This window comes from Theobroma cacao, chromosome 1 (assembly GCF_053813885.1).
Source record: "Theobroma cacao isolate CCN51 chromosome 1, ASM5381388v1, whole genome shotgun sequence".
NCBI lineage: Eukaryota > Viridiplantae > Streptophyta > Magnoliopsida > Malvales > Malvaceae > Theobroma > Theobroma cacao.
Window position 1 is genome coordinate 16,423,313 of NC_142639.1, and position 12,524 is coordinate 16,435,836.

The window sequence follows — 12,524 nt, forward strand, 5'->3', positions numbered from 1 at the left end:
ATTACTTGACGTATTTGGTGCATCTATGGAGAAAGAAGATGATAGCCAAAATGAAAAAGGTAATTAGGTAATGTTTGGTCTCTTTATTTTTTTTATGGCTATTAATATTTTTTTTTAAGAAAAAGGAGTTTTTCTTGTATCAAGTTTTTTTGAAGAAAAGAGTTTTTCTTACATTAAAATTCTGTTTTTATAATATATATATATATATATATTACCTTTGTTAAAATATTTTTTATTAAAAGAAAAGGAAAGAGGGGTGAGGTGTGCTGTTGGGTAGCACAACCCTTTGTTGTGTGCTACCAGGCAGCATACAACCCCTTATTGTGTGTTGTTCGACAATTAAAGCACACTTCTGTGTGCTACTGCACATGCTACTGCCAGGTGCAATAACACATGCTACCGTAAGGTGGCAGCAAGTGTAGCTTGCATGCAGTAGTAGGCTGCTACATGTGTGCAGCCCAACCTTGGGCTGTTGGGCAACAGCCCATGGGTTGGCGTGGGCCCCCCTCTAATATTTTTTTAGGGAAAAAAACATATATTCTTAAAAAAAATTTTAAATTTATTTTTTTGGAAAATTAATTTATTTAGCTTTGGATTGAAAATTATTTTATTATGGCATTAATTAATAAGATTAATTAATTAGACAAAATAAAATTATTTTCTCAAATTGGGTTAAAATTAAAATTAAAATTGAGAATTTTAAATAGTCATAAAATTAAAAAGAGTACCAAATGGATGTGATCCTAGCAAGCAGCAAAAGCAAGCAAGATTGAAGAGAATTACAAGTTGTAATTGTTTATTTTAACTTTTTTCTAGGGCGGACATTAATGTGGCTTATTGTTATATATATTTATATGTATATATATATATATATATATATATATATATATATATATATAATATAAGATATTATTTGTATGCTTGAAAACATGTCATCTAGAAAAGGTGCCAACCTCTTAAGGATAGCCATGCATTCATTATGTATTTTAGTTTAAAAAGAGTTTTATGCAATGTGATACATAATGAATATAGGAAAATAAATCACATCTAGACAAAATGGTAATATGAACTTAGTTATATACTAAAAGCGTTTAGTTGGAAACATAACCAAGCCCATAATTTGACTTAGGATATTTTAAATATGCATCTAGAAAATCCAGTAAAAAGTCCATAAAAACCCCAAGTATAAAAATATTGAGTGGGAGAAGATGCTAGAGTCCACTGTCTCCATTGTTGACCCGTTGGCATGTGAAACATATCACTCCCTATAAGCAAACATGAATCTAGATCATGACAAACTGGGTCTTCGAAAAGAAAAATCCTTTTAGGTGGATTATGAAGTGAGACCTCCCACAAAGGCTTACTTATTAAGGAGCTTAAACAAAATGAAAGAACGGTTGTTACACTCAACATGAATTTACTATTAACTTGTCTACAGTAGCTTTGTTAGTAAACTTTGTGGACCAAATGACGGTGCTCCTTAACCATGTTAAGTATGAAGATACTGGGTAACATAGTTAAGTGGGAGGGTCTTAGTTTGCCTAGTAGTAAATTCTCACAGTCCACAATCAATTAATTTATTAGGGAAAGGTAAATGACCGTCGTACTAATAATACAATTTATTGGGTTTTATATATTGTCATCATGTATACATCCATCATGAAATGTTCAAAGTCCATGAATAACTAGCATGCTTACATAATTACAACTGTACTTTCAAAAACATATCTGCATCACAAATATGAATCCACTTTCAATTTTGCTGAACAAATGCACTCTAAATAGTGATAACTACACTGAATGGAAAAGAAACCTTAATATCGCCCTTAATTGTGACAAAATCACATGGGTTCTTTTTGACCATGAGCTTGAAACACTAACTCCCTAATCAACTCCACAAGATATTGAATATCATAAGAAGCGGCATGATACAAATGAGCTAGCTAAATGCTATATATTGGCCTTTATGAACAGTATATTAACAAAACAACACAAAGGTATGGGTAATGCTGCTGACATAATGTTGCACCTACATAAGATGTTTGGTACAAAAACAAGGTTTACTAAGGTGATAGTAATCAATGCTTTTAAGGACATTAAGCAGAAACCTGGAGAGCTAATTAAAGATTACATGCTGAAAGTGATCTCATCTCAATGAGGCAAATCTACATGGCGTTGAGATAAATGTGGAAACGTAAATAATAATGATCGTTCATAGCTTGAATTTGTTATTTCACAATTCAAATTAGATTATAAACTGCACACTAGGGATTACACCGTAAGTGGGCTAATGAATGATCTCCAAAATATGGAAAAGGTTCTTGATATGAAAAAAAAGCTTGAAGCACATGTAGTTTCTACTTCTAAGCCCAAACCCAAGGGTAAAAAGAATAAAATTGAAAATAAAAAGTCTACTAAAGGCTTAATGGGAGTAAAGAAAAAGCCCATGACGAAATAAACGGGTTCAAAAAACAACAGCAAAGGAAAATGTTTCCATTATGGTGTGAAAAGACGTTGGAAGTGGAACTGCAAGGTTTACCTTAAAGAAATCTAGAAGATTATCCAAGGTATGGGTTTTCTCAATATGTTAGAAGCCTGTTTTGTGGTTGATTCTATGGATACTTGGATAGTAGATTCTGCAGCCATTAACAATGTTTGCAATTCCTTACAAGGGTTTTAACAAAGGAGAAAATTGAGTAAAGAGTAGTTTCAAATGAGGATGGAAAATGGCACATTCGTTTCAGCATTAGTAGTGGGAGACATTATTCTTCAATTTCCTTAAGTTCATAGCTTAGTTTTGGAAAATGTTTATTACATTCCAAAGACTTATAGAAATTTGATTTCTGTCTTTTGTTTAATAAAGTCTAGATATTCCGTTATTTTAGTGAGGCACTCACTATTTATTCGAATAAGGATTTTATTTGTTTTGGAATTGTAAGCTATAATCTTTATTTCCTTAAGCCTACAACTTATTCTACAAATGATGTAGAACCAATATGATTTAAAACTGAAAAAGCCAAAGAATTTAACATAAATCAAAATTATCTTTGCCATTTATGTTTAGGTCATATCAATCAAAATAAACTCAATAGGCTTATAAAGGATGATACTTTACCAGACATGGGTGAGGGTCTTTTGCTAGTATATGAGTCATCCACTAAAGTAAAAATGACTAAAAGGCCATTTAAGGCAAAAAGCAACAAAATGCTAAATGTTAGAAACTTGGTGCACACAAATGTGTGTGGACCAATGAACATACAAGCTAAAAGAGTTTATGAATATTTCATAATTTTTATTGATGACTATTCAAGACATAGCTCTGTGAATTTAATGCACAAAAAAAGTGAATCCTTTGAAAAGTTTCAATAATTCAAAGTAGAAGTTGAAAAGCAACTAGGCAAGCCATTGAAACAACTTCAATCAAATCAGGGCGGTGAGTATTTATCAGATGAATTTCAACAATATCCCACTGAAAATGGGATAATTTTCAATTTGTCAATACTCCGAAAACCTCAACATAATGGTGTAGCTAAAAGAAGAAATAAGACTCTTATAGAAATGGTTAGATCAATGATGTCTTATGCTAACCTTCCGATCTCATTCTGGGGATATTGTATGCAAACTGTTGAGTACTTGCTTAATTTTACTCCAACTAAGGCCGTGCCTAAGACACTAAGGGAGCTATGGATAAGGCATAAATCATCTATATGTCATCTGCGAACTTAGGGGTGTCCTACACATGTTTTAAAGCTTGAGTCCACAAAGATGGAACCAAAGATTAAGGTGTGCTTGTTTGTAGGGTATCCAAAGGGAATAAGAGGTTATTACTTCCATAGTCCTCAAGATAAGAAAGGTTTCATTAATGCGAATGCCACTTTCTTAGAGTAGGAGTTTGTGAAAAATGGCAAACCTAGAATTAAAATTGTCTTAAAAGAATTGTCTAACTCTTTAGATTTAAAAGTTAATCCTAAATATGTCATAACACAGTCTGATTCAAGGGTTGAAAAAGAAACACAACCTGAACATCAAATAATGGTGCCTCGACATAGTGAGAGGGTTGTGAGACAACCAAAGAGGCACATGGGTCTAGGAGAAAACATGATTGCACTCTAAGATGAACATGAATTTGACCTTATTACACATAAGAAAGCTATTAAAGATGTAGATGTCGAAGAATGGCATAAGATAATGAAATCTGAGTTGGACTCCATGGATTTCAACAAAGTCTGAACTTTAATAAATCCACCTAAAGGGATAAAACCCATAAGGTGCAAATGGATTTACAAGAGAAAAAGAGGAAGTGATGGGAAGGTGGAGACCTTTAAGACTAGACTAGTGGCCAAGGGTTTTACCTAAAGAGAAGGGATTGACTATGAAAAAACCTTCTCATCGGTTGGTATGTTTAAATCCATCAGGATCTTCCTATCCATAGCTTCACATCTTGATTATGAGATATGGTGAATGGTTGTTAAAATCGCAATTTTAAATGGGGATCTTGAAGAACGCATTTATATGGCTTAACCAGAAGGTTTCATTAAAAAAAGCCACGAGCATAAGGTCTATGAATTGCATAGGTTTATTTATAGACTTTAGTAAGCATCTAGATCTTGGAACATAATATTTGATATTGTTATCAAATCATACAGTTTCCAACAAAATGTTGATTAACCCTATGTCTATAAAAAGGATACAGAATAAAAAGGTTGTTTTTTTAATCCTTTATGTTGATGACATTCTATTTATTGGGAATGATGGAGGTATGTTATCAACAGTTAAAGGTTGGCTAAACTAACAATTCAATATGAAGGATTTGGGAGAAGCTAGCTATGTTATAGGGATCAAACTTATAAGGGATCATAAGAACAAGTAGATAGCATTATCTGAACCATCTTACATAGATAAGATTTTGGCCAAGTTTGCTATGTAAGATTCCAAGAAAGGTTTTATGTTCTTTAGACATGGAATCAAACTTTCTAAAGAGATGTCACCTAAAAGTCTAGAGGACGTTCAAAACATTAGATGGATTCATTATGCATCTGCTATTGGAAAGCTCATGTATTTTATACTATGCACTAGGCTAGATATTTGCTATGCAGTTGGACTGGTTAGCATATTTCAATCTAAACTAAGCATGGAGCACTATACTGTAGTCAAGTGCACTTTTAAATATCTTCGTAGAGCGAAGAATTACATGCTTATATATTCTAGAAGTAACCTTGTAGCAATAGCGTACACTGATTCAAATTTTCAATCTGATGTTGATTTTAGGAAATCGACATCAGGATTTGTTTTCAGCATTGGAGGAGAAGCCATAGTTTGGAGGAGTGTAAAGCAATCTAGTATTGCAGACCCTACTATGGAGGTAGAGTATATTGTGGGTTGTAAAGCTGCAGAGGAAGCTGTATGGCTTCGTAAAGTCTTTATGGACCTTAAAGTAATTCCATATGTAGACAAGCTTATTACACTCTATTGTAATAACAATGGAGCAGTGGCTAACTCAAAAAAACTGCAAAATCATAAAGTAGCAAAACATATTGAAAGGAAGTATCATCTCATTCGGGAGATCATACAACATGGAGAAGTACTTGTGAAGAAAATTCCAAAAGAGTAAAACTTCGTCGATCCATTCACAAAGACTCTAACACAAAAGAGTTTCAACAATCACTTAAAAAGTCTTGGAATGAGGGATATGTCATACTTGCTTTTAGGTAAGTGGGAGATTGTTAAGAATTTTAAGCATTTAGTACCCTGGAAAGCAAGTATATTCTCATGTTTAATTTTTTTTAATTTATTTGTAATGAAAGTACATTTTGATAATAAGACGAAGAGCTTTTTTTAATGAAGCATTCATTATCTAGTTATTAAGGTACCATGATTCTATTGAGATATTAAATAACATTTGTATGAAAAGTCATACATAGGAGACATGTATTTTAATTGAATCTAAAAATTATTCATAGCCATATAATAAACCCGGTGACATTATTGTTTAAGGTTGTAGTGTCCAGATTACTTCCAATAAAATGAATATGATTCACTTTAAGGGAATGATGTGTCTTAAATCATCGAAATGGTTGATTTCGAGTAATGATAGTATAACATGAACTAGAATCATGTGAGAATCAAATTTAAGTTTAACCGTTACTTAAATCTTGATCTCACACTTATGCATTTACTTATAGTAGAACATAAAGCTTGATAGATAATGGACTCGTGTTTAATCTCCTTATAATCTTTGATATACCATGAGCATGGTCATCATAAAGTGTTGATCTAAACTCCGTATGTCACGACCCGGTACTCCCCTCGAGCCCGTGACAACCGCCGCGGTGTCCCGGTAGACACTTATTGCTCGGAATGTCAACCCGAAACCCCGCAAGGCTTTACTATCAGTTTCTCTGTTCCCTTGTGAGCAACCATTGTCAAATATCGTGTTCTAAAATATTTTAAGCTGTTTCCAACTTTAAACAAATAAAATATTAATTTTTCGTCTCACAAGGGTATTTTGGTCATTTTTCTCAAAAATTTTAAAACTGGCTAAAACGTAATATACAAGTACAAAACACACAATTCATATTCAAAATGAGTTTAAAAGTCTAAAATCTTCATTTAAAACGAAATTATGGTTATTTGAATATAATAAGAAAATAAAAGAAATATTAAGTAAAATATTCTATTTTCTTATAAAACAATATTTATAGAGTTATACGTGAATAATTTTTATAACGTAAAAGTTAAATAAATTTATACATACTTAAATACAGTAAGCCAAAATATTTAATTTAATTTACAATAACAAGAGTGCCCCCGAATAAACAAAAATAAAGAGGACTGTGAACCTACGGTTTGGAAAATGCAGATCCCACTGTAGTCCTCGATGAGATCAGCTATCTACAGTCTATACTGAACCTGAAATGGGTGGAAAGGAGGGTGGTGAGATTATAAAATCTCAATGAGTAAACAAACATCATCATAAACATCTAGAGTTGAGTACATGGAGACAATAAAGTAAATCATCATAAACTGGGTTATAGCATTAGAACACATTTTGTTCAAAACACGTAAAGAGGCTTATGAATCTCATAAAAATCTAGGCTTGTGCCATAAATCCATTCTCGGGGACACCTTGGCCGAGGCATCCTACCGAGACCGCCAAGGCTATTAAAATTCACATTTCACATAAATCATGTTTTTGTTTTGAAAACATAGCCGTTCCTTGGCGTTGGCTGAGTTTCCCCTCACGTGGTGGTTTAGCGTGAAGTGAACCCTAAACTTTACCCCAGGAGATACCCTACGCGCCTCTCCGTTCGAGGTAAGAATATAATGGGGTTTACCGTGCCCCTCTAAAAGGCTGGTCCACAGAAACCCCCTACTGCAGTGATTAATTAATATATAATCCACCATATAATAAAACTCAATAACATGATATGGCAATTTTGTAATTCGTAGTTTTTCAAGGTAACCAAACAATTCGCATTTCAATACAATTGCCAACTAGCCAATCATGCTCGATTTATCATAAGCCAGTTAATTTAAACAATCAAATTGTCACAATTAACAGTCTCCGTGTACTCTATTTTTCAAAATCACTATTAATTTCAAAACAATTTATAATTTAATTTCATTGAAACTCATTTATTCATAAAACATGAAAATTTATCTTTTTAAATTCCTTTTTTCATAGAATTCATGAAAGCATCTAAAAACCACCCTAGATAATTAAAATGACAGTAAGTTTACTCACAATGTCTAGAATGCAGACTTTCGAAGCACTCTGTCTACTGGTCCTCGGATGCAATTTCCTTGCCTTTATCGGAGGACTCACCACCTTGACACAATACAAAATCGAGAGTTTCACCAAGTTGGTACTAAATCAAAATTAAACTAATTTAGATTACCAAGGCATGATATGGAATGCAAAAATGCACTGGTAACTATTTAAACCCAGTATTGGCCTAATTCGTCTTATCACCCGATTAAATTCCTAACGGGTCCGTTTAAACTCCAATTTAATTCTTTTCAGTTTCTATACCTCAATTGCACCCAAATTAACTTAATGTCCCTCAGTGTGGTGCAAATTATTAGTCCCAACAACAAATTACGAAAATACCCCTAGTGGGTAAAAATTCGTATTTTTGCTCCGAAAATTCCCATTATTTTTCTAGGCTCATAATTCATCATTCCTTAACCAATTCTCCTAGAATAAAATCAAACTCATCCTCACTCACTACATGGTAAATTCAGCCATTAATGGTTGGGGGAGAAAATAAATTCTTTTCTTGTTGTTTTGTTTCTAAATATGCTAAACTAACTAAAAACACTAACATAAATTAAAATCAAATAAATCCAACAACTTTCTCTCTCCTAACCCATTTTTTCAGAATTGAATTCATCATGAAAACATGTAATTTAATCATGGAAAATAAAGAGAAATGCTTGGGAATAAGAAAACTCAAGCTTAATAGAAAAAATCTCACCTTTTTCACTTAATTTTCTTGAAAATTCACACTTTTTCTTTGATTTTCTCTCTCTAGGGTTTTGTTTTCTCCTTTCTCTCTCTTGTTTCTTGCTTGGCCGAATGTTGAAGAAGAAGAATGGGTGGGCTGATTTTTTTTTATGCCTTTTTATTGTTTAATGAAATAATATTATTTTATTCATATTTTAAATATTTTATTAATTCATTTTTTTTTCTAGCCATCCACTTGTCCTATTTTTTTCACCATGCATTCCCTTTGACTTATCCAAGTCTTAAGTGAAATTTCCAGATTTTTCCAAAGTTTTGGTGGAGCAAATTTTTCAAAATTACACTTTTGCCCCCGAACTTTTCAAAAATTATATTTTTACCCCAAAAATTGAAAATTTTCCATAATGCATAATTTTCTCTCCTCATACTCATTTCACACTCCAAATAATTAAATTTGATCAAAATCCTTTCAAAAAATTAAATTTTCGATTTCGAATGGTAAAATTACCATTTTACCCTTTTACTCCAAATTATACCGAAATTAAAATTTTTCACTTCTAAACCTCAAATCTTACTCCAATAAGTCAAATGAGGCCAAAAATCTTTTCTAAAAATTTCCATTTTGTCCCAAGGTGGCAAATGACAATTTTACCCCTAGTTAGTGAAAATTCCAATTTGACTCCAAATTGATCCTCAAACTCCAAATTACCATTTTAAGTCATCCATGAACTGTGAAACTCTTAATCTCACCTTAAAATTCCTATTTGATCTAGTTCGAGGATTAAATAAACTTTGTTGTACCTCTAGGTACAATACCGACTTTTGTAAATTTTTCGGGACTCTCCTAGCATGCAATCATGCTATCATCACATGTATGTCATGAATAGTATTTTATAAGGTCGGGCTTTACAGCACTACCCCCCTTAAAATAAAATTTTGACCTCAAAATTTCACTTACCTGATTCGAATAAAAGATGTGGATATTGGTTTCTCATCTGGCTCTCGACTTCCCACGTCATCTCCTCCATTCGAGCATTCTTCCACAATACTTTCACCATTGGAATGCTCTTGTTCCTTAGCACTCGATCCTTTCGATCTAGAATACGTACAGGCTGCACCTCGAACTTCAAATCCTCATGCAACTCAATGGGAGGTGTCTCTAAAATGTGAGAGGGATTGGGAACATACTTTTTCAACATCGAGACATGGAAGACATTATGAATCCGATCTAACTCTGGGGGTAATTCAAGCCTGTAAGCCACTGGCCCAATCCTTTCAATGATACGAAAAGGTCCAATGTATCTTGGATTGAGCTTTCCCCTCTTCGCGAATCGAATCACACCTTTCATCATCCAATAAATACCACAAATTATCACAATAGTATAATCAAATAAGATTTAATACTTGGAAATTTCAAATTATTACCTTTCCAAGGAGAAACCTTAAGAAAAACTTTATCGTCGATTTCAAACTCCAAATCTTTCCTTCATTTATCCGAATAATTCTTCTGCCTATCTTGAGCTGTCTTTAATCGCTCTCGGATAACTTTGACCTTATCGTTTGTCAAATCAATCAATTTCACATTCACCAATTTCCTCTCACCTACTTCATCCCAACAGAGCGGAGTTCGGCATTTCCTTCCATACAAAGCCTCGTATGGTGCCATCCCAATACTAGACTGAAAACTGTTATTATAAGCAAACTCCACCAATGGCAAGTGTCTGTCCCAACTCCCGATAAAGTCAATGACACAAGCCCGTAACATATCCTCCAAGGTCTGAATAGTTCTCTCAGATTGACCATCTGTCTGTGGATGAAAGGCAGTACTAAATCTCAATTTAGTTCCAAGAGCTTCCTGAAATTTTGGCCAAAATCAAGAAGTAAATCGAGGGTCTCGATCTGACACAATAGAAACTGGGACTCCGTGTAATCTCACAATCTCATCTATATAAAGTCTTGCCAGCCTCTCAATAGAATACGTGCTATGGATAGCCAAGAAATGGGCGGACTTAGTCAATTTATCCACAATCACCCAAATAGCATCCTTCCCACTTTGTGTCCGCGGCAAACCCAATACAAAGTCCATAGTCACATGTTCCCACTTCCATTCAGGAATCGGTAAAGGTTGAAGAGTACCTGACGGTTTTTGATGCTCCGCCTTGATCTGTTGGCATGTGAGACATTTCGCTACAAACTCTGCTATGTCTCGTTTCATACCCGGCCACCAATAACTTTCTTTAATAGTCCGATACATCTTGGTGCTTCCGGGATGTAAAGTGTAGGCGGAAGAATGAGCTTCCTCCAAAATAGCTCGTCTCAACTGATCATCCTTAGGGACACAAATTCGATCTCTAAGCATCAAAGTACCATCATCGCTGAGTCTAAACTCACTAGCTTTTCCATCTTGCAGCTTTTGAACTTCCTGTTTCAACCAATCATCAGATTTCTGCAATTCTCTTATCTGATTCAACAATGAAGGTCTCACGACGAAACTAGCAAGTAGGGTTCCATCCTCACCATTATTCAACTGGATCCCTAGAGATTTCATCTTAAGTAACATCGGAAAATAAGAACTCCGAAGTGTTGCTAACGACGATGAGGATTTACGACTTAAAGCATCCGCTACAACATTTGCTTTTCCCGGATGATAATCAATCACTAAGTCATAATCCTTAATCAACTCCAACCATCGTCTCTGTCTCAAGTTAAGCTCTTTCTGGGTGAGCAAATACTTCAAACTTTTATGATCAGAAAAAATCCAACAACGCTCACCATATAAATAATGTCTCCAAATCTTCAATGCGAATACTACTGCTACTAACTCCAAGTCATGAGTAGGGTAATTCGTCTCGTGCTTCTTCAACTGTCGGGAAGCATAAGCTATTACTTTCTCATCTTGCATCAACACACACCCTAATCCCAACTTAGATGCATCGCTATATACCACAAATTCTTTTCCACTAACAGGAAGTGTTAAAACGGGAGCGGAGGTTAACTGGTTCTTTAGCTCCTGAAATCGATTCTCACAAACATCATCCCACTCATACTTAACTCCTTTACGAGTCAAACGAGTCAGAGGAGCTGCTATCAAAGAAAATCCCTGAACAAATCTCCGGTAATAACCGGCTAAGCCAAGGAAACTACGAATCTCAGTTACCGTTCTCGGTTGCTCCCATTGCAAGATTGCCTCAATCTTCTTGGGATCGACATAAATTCCAGCTCCGGACACCACATGTCCCAAGAAAACCACTTCCTTCAACCAGAATTCACATTTAGAGAACTTGGCATAGAGTTGTCTCTCGCGCAAAGTTTGCAACACAATGCGCAAATGGGCAGCATGTTCATCATCATTCTTCGAATAAACCAAGATGTCATCGATGAATACTATCACAAACTTATCCAAGTATGGATGGAACACCCTGTTCATAAGATCCATAAAAACTGCCGGGGCATTAGTCAAACCAAACGGCATCACCAGAAACTCATAATGCCCATAACGCGTCCTGAAGGCAGTCTTAGGTACATCCTGCTCCTTAATCCTCAACTGATAGTACCCAGATCTCAAATCAATCTTAGAGAATACCATAGCACCTCGTAATTGATCAAAAAGATCATCTATCCGGGGTAAAGGGTATTTATTCTTGATGGTCACTCGGTTCAGCTGACGGTAATCAATACACAATCGAAGAGTGCCATCTTTCTTCTTTACAAATAGGACTGGTGCTCCCCAAGGAGAAATGCTAGGGCGAATGAAACCTTCATCCACCAAATCTTGCAACTGGGCTTTCAGTTCCTTCAACTCTGCTGGAGCCATTCTATATGGAGGAATAGAAATAGGTGCAGTACCCGGAAGTAAATCAATAGGGAACTCAAGCTCTCGATTAGGAGGTATTCCCGGTAACTCATCAGGAAATACATCAGGAAACTCACTTACTATTGGGACATCCTCTAACTTAGGTTCCCCCTTTGAAGTATCGATCACGTATGCCAAATAAGTCGGATACCCTTTTTGCGCTAATTTTGAAGCTTTGATGGCCGAGATTACACAAGATGGTAATAC

The 12,524-nt window shown here is 34.8% G+C and overlaps 1 long non-coding RNA gene and 1 pseudogene across 1 annotated transcript; one reads left to right on the plus strand and one right to left on the minus strand.

Moving 5' to 3' along the window:
• The first annotated feature begins 4,981 nt into the window (after positions 1 to 4,981).
• On the plus strand, positions 4,982 to 5,611 carry LOC148764586 (secreted RxLR effector protein 161 pseudogene; annotated as a pseudogene).
• Positions 5,612 to 6,773: 1,162 nt separating this feature from the next.
• LOC148764587 (uncharacterized) lies at positions 6,774 to 8,615 on the minus strand. Its single transcript, XR_016024172.1, has 3 exons — positions 8,478 to 8,615; positions 7,745 to 7,828; positions 6,774 to 6,909 (listed from the first exon to the last, which is right to left on the minus strand). It is a non-coding gene; the product is annotated as an uncharacterized LOC148764587 (long non-coding RNA).
• Between the last annotated feature and the right edge of the window lie 3,909 nt (positions 8,616 to 12,524).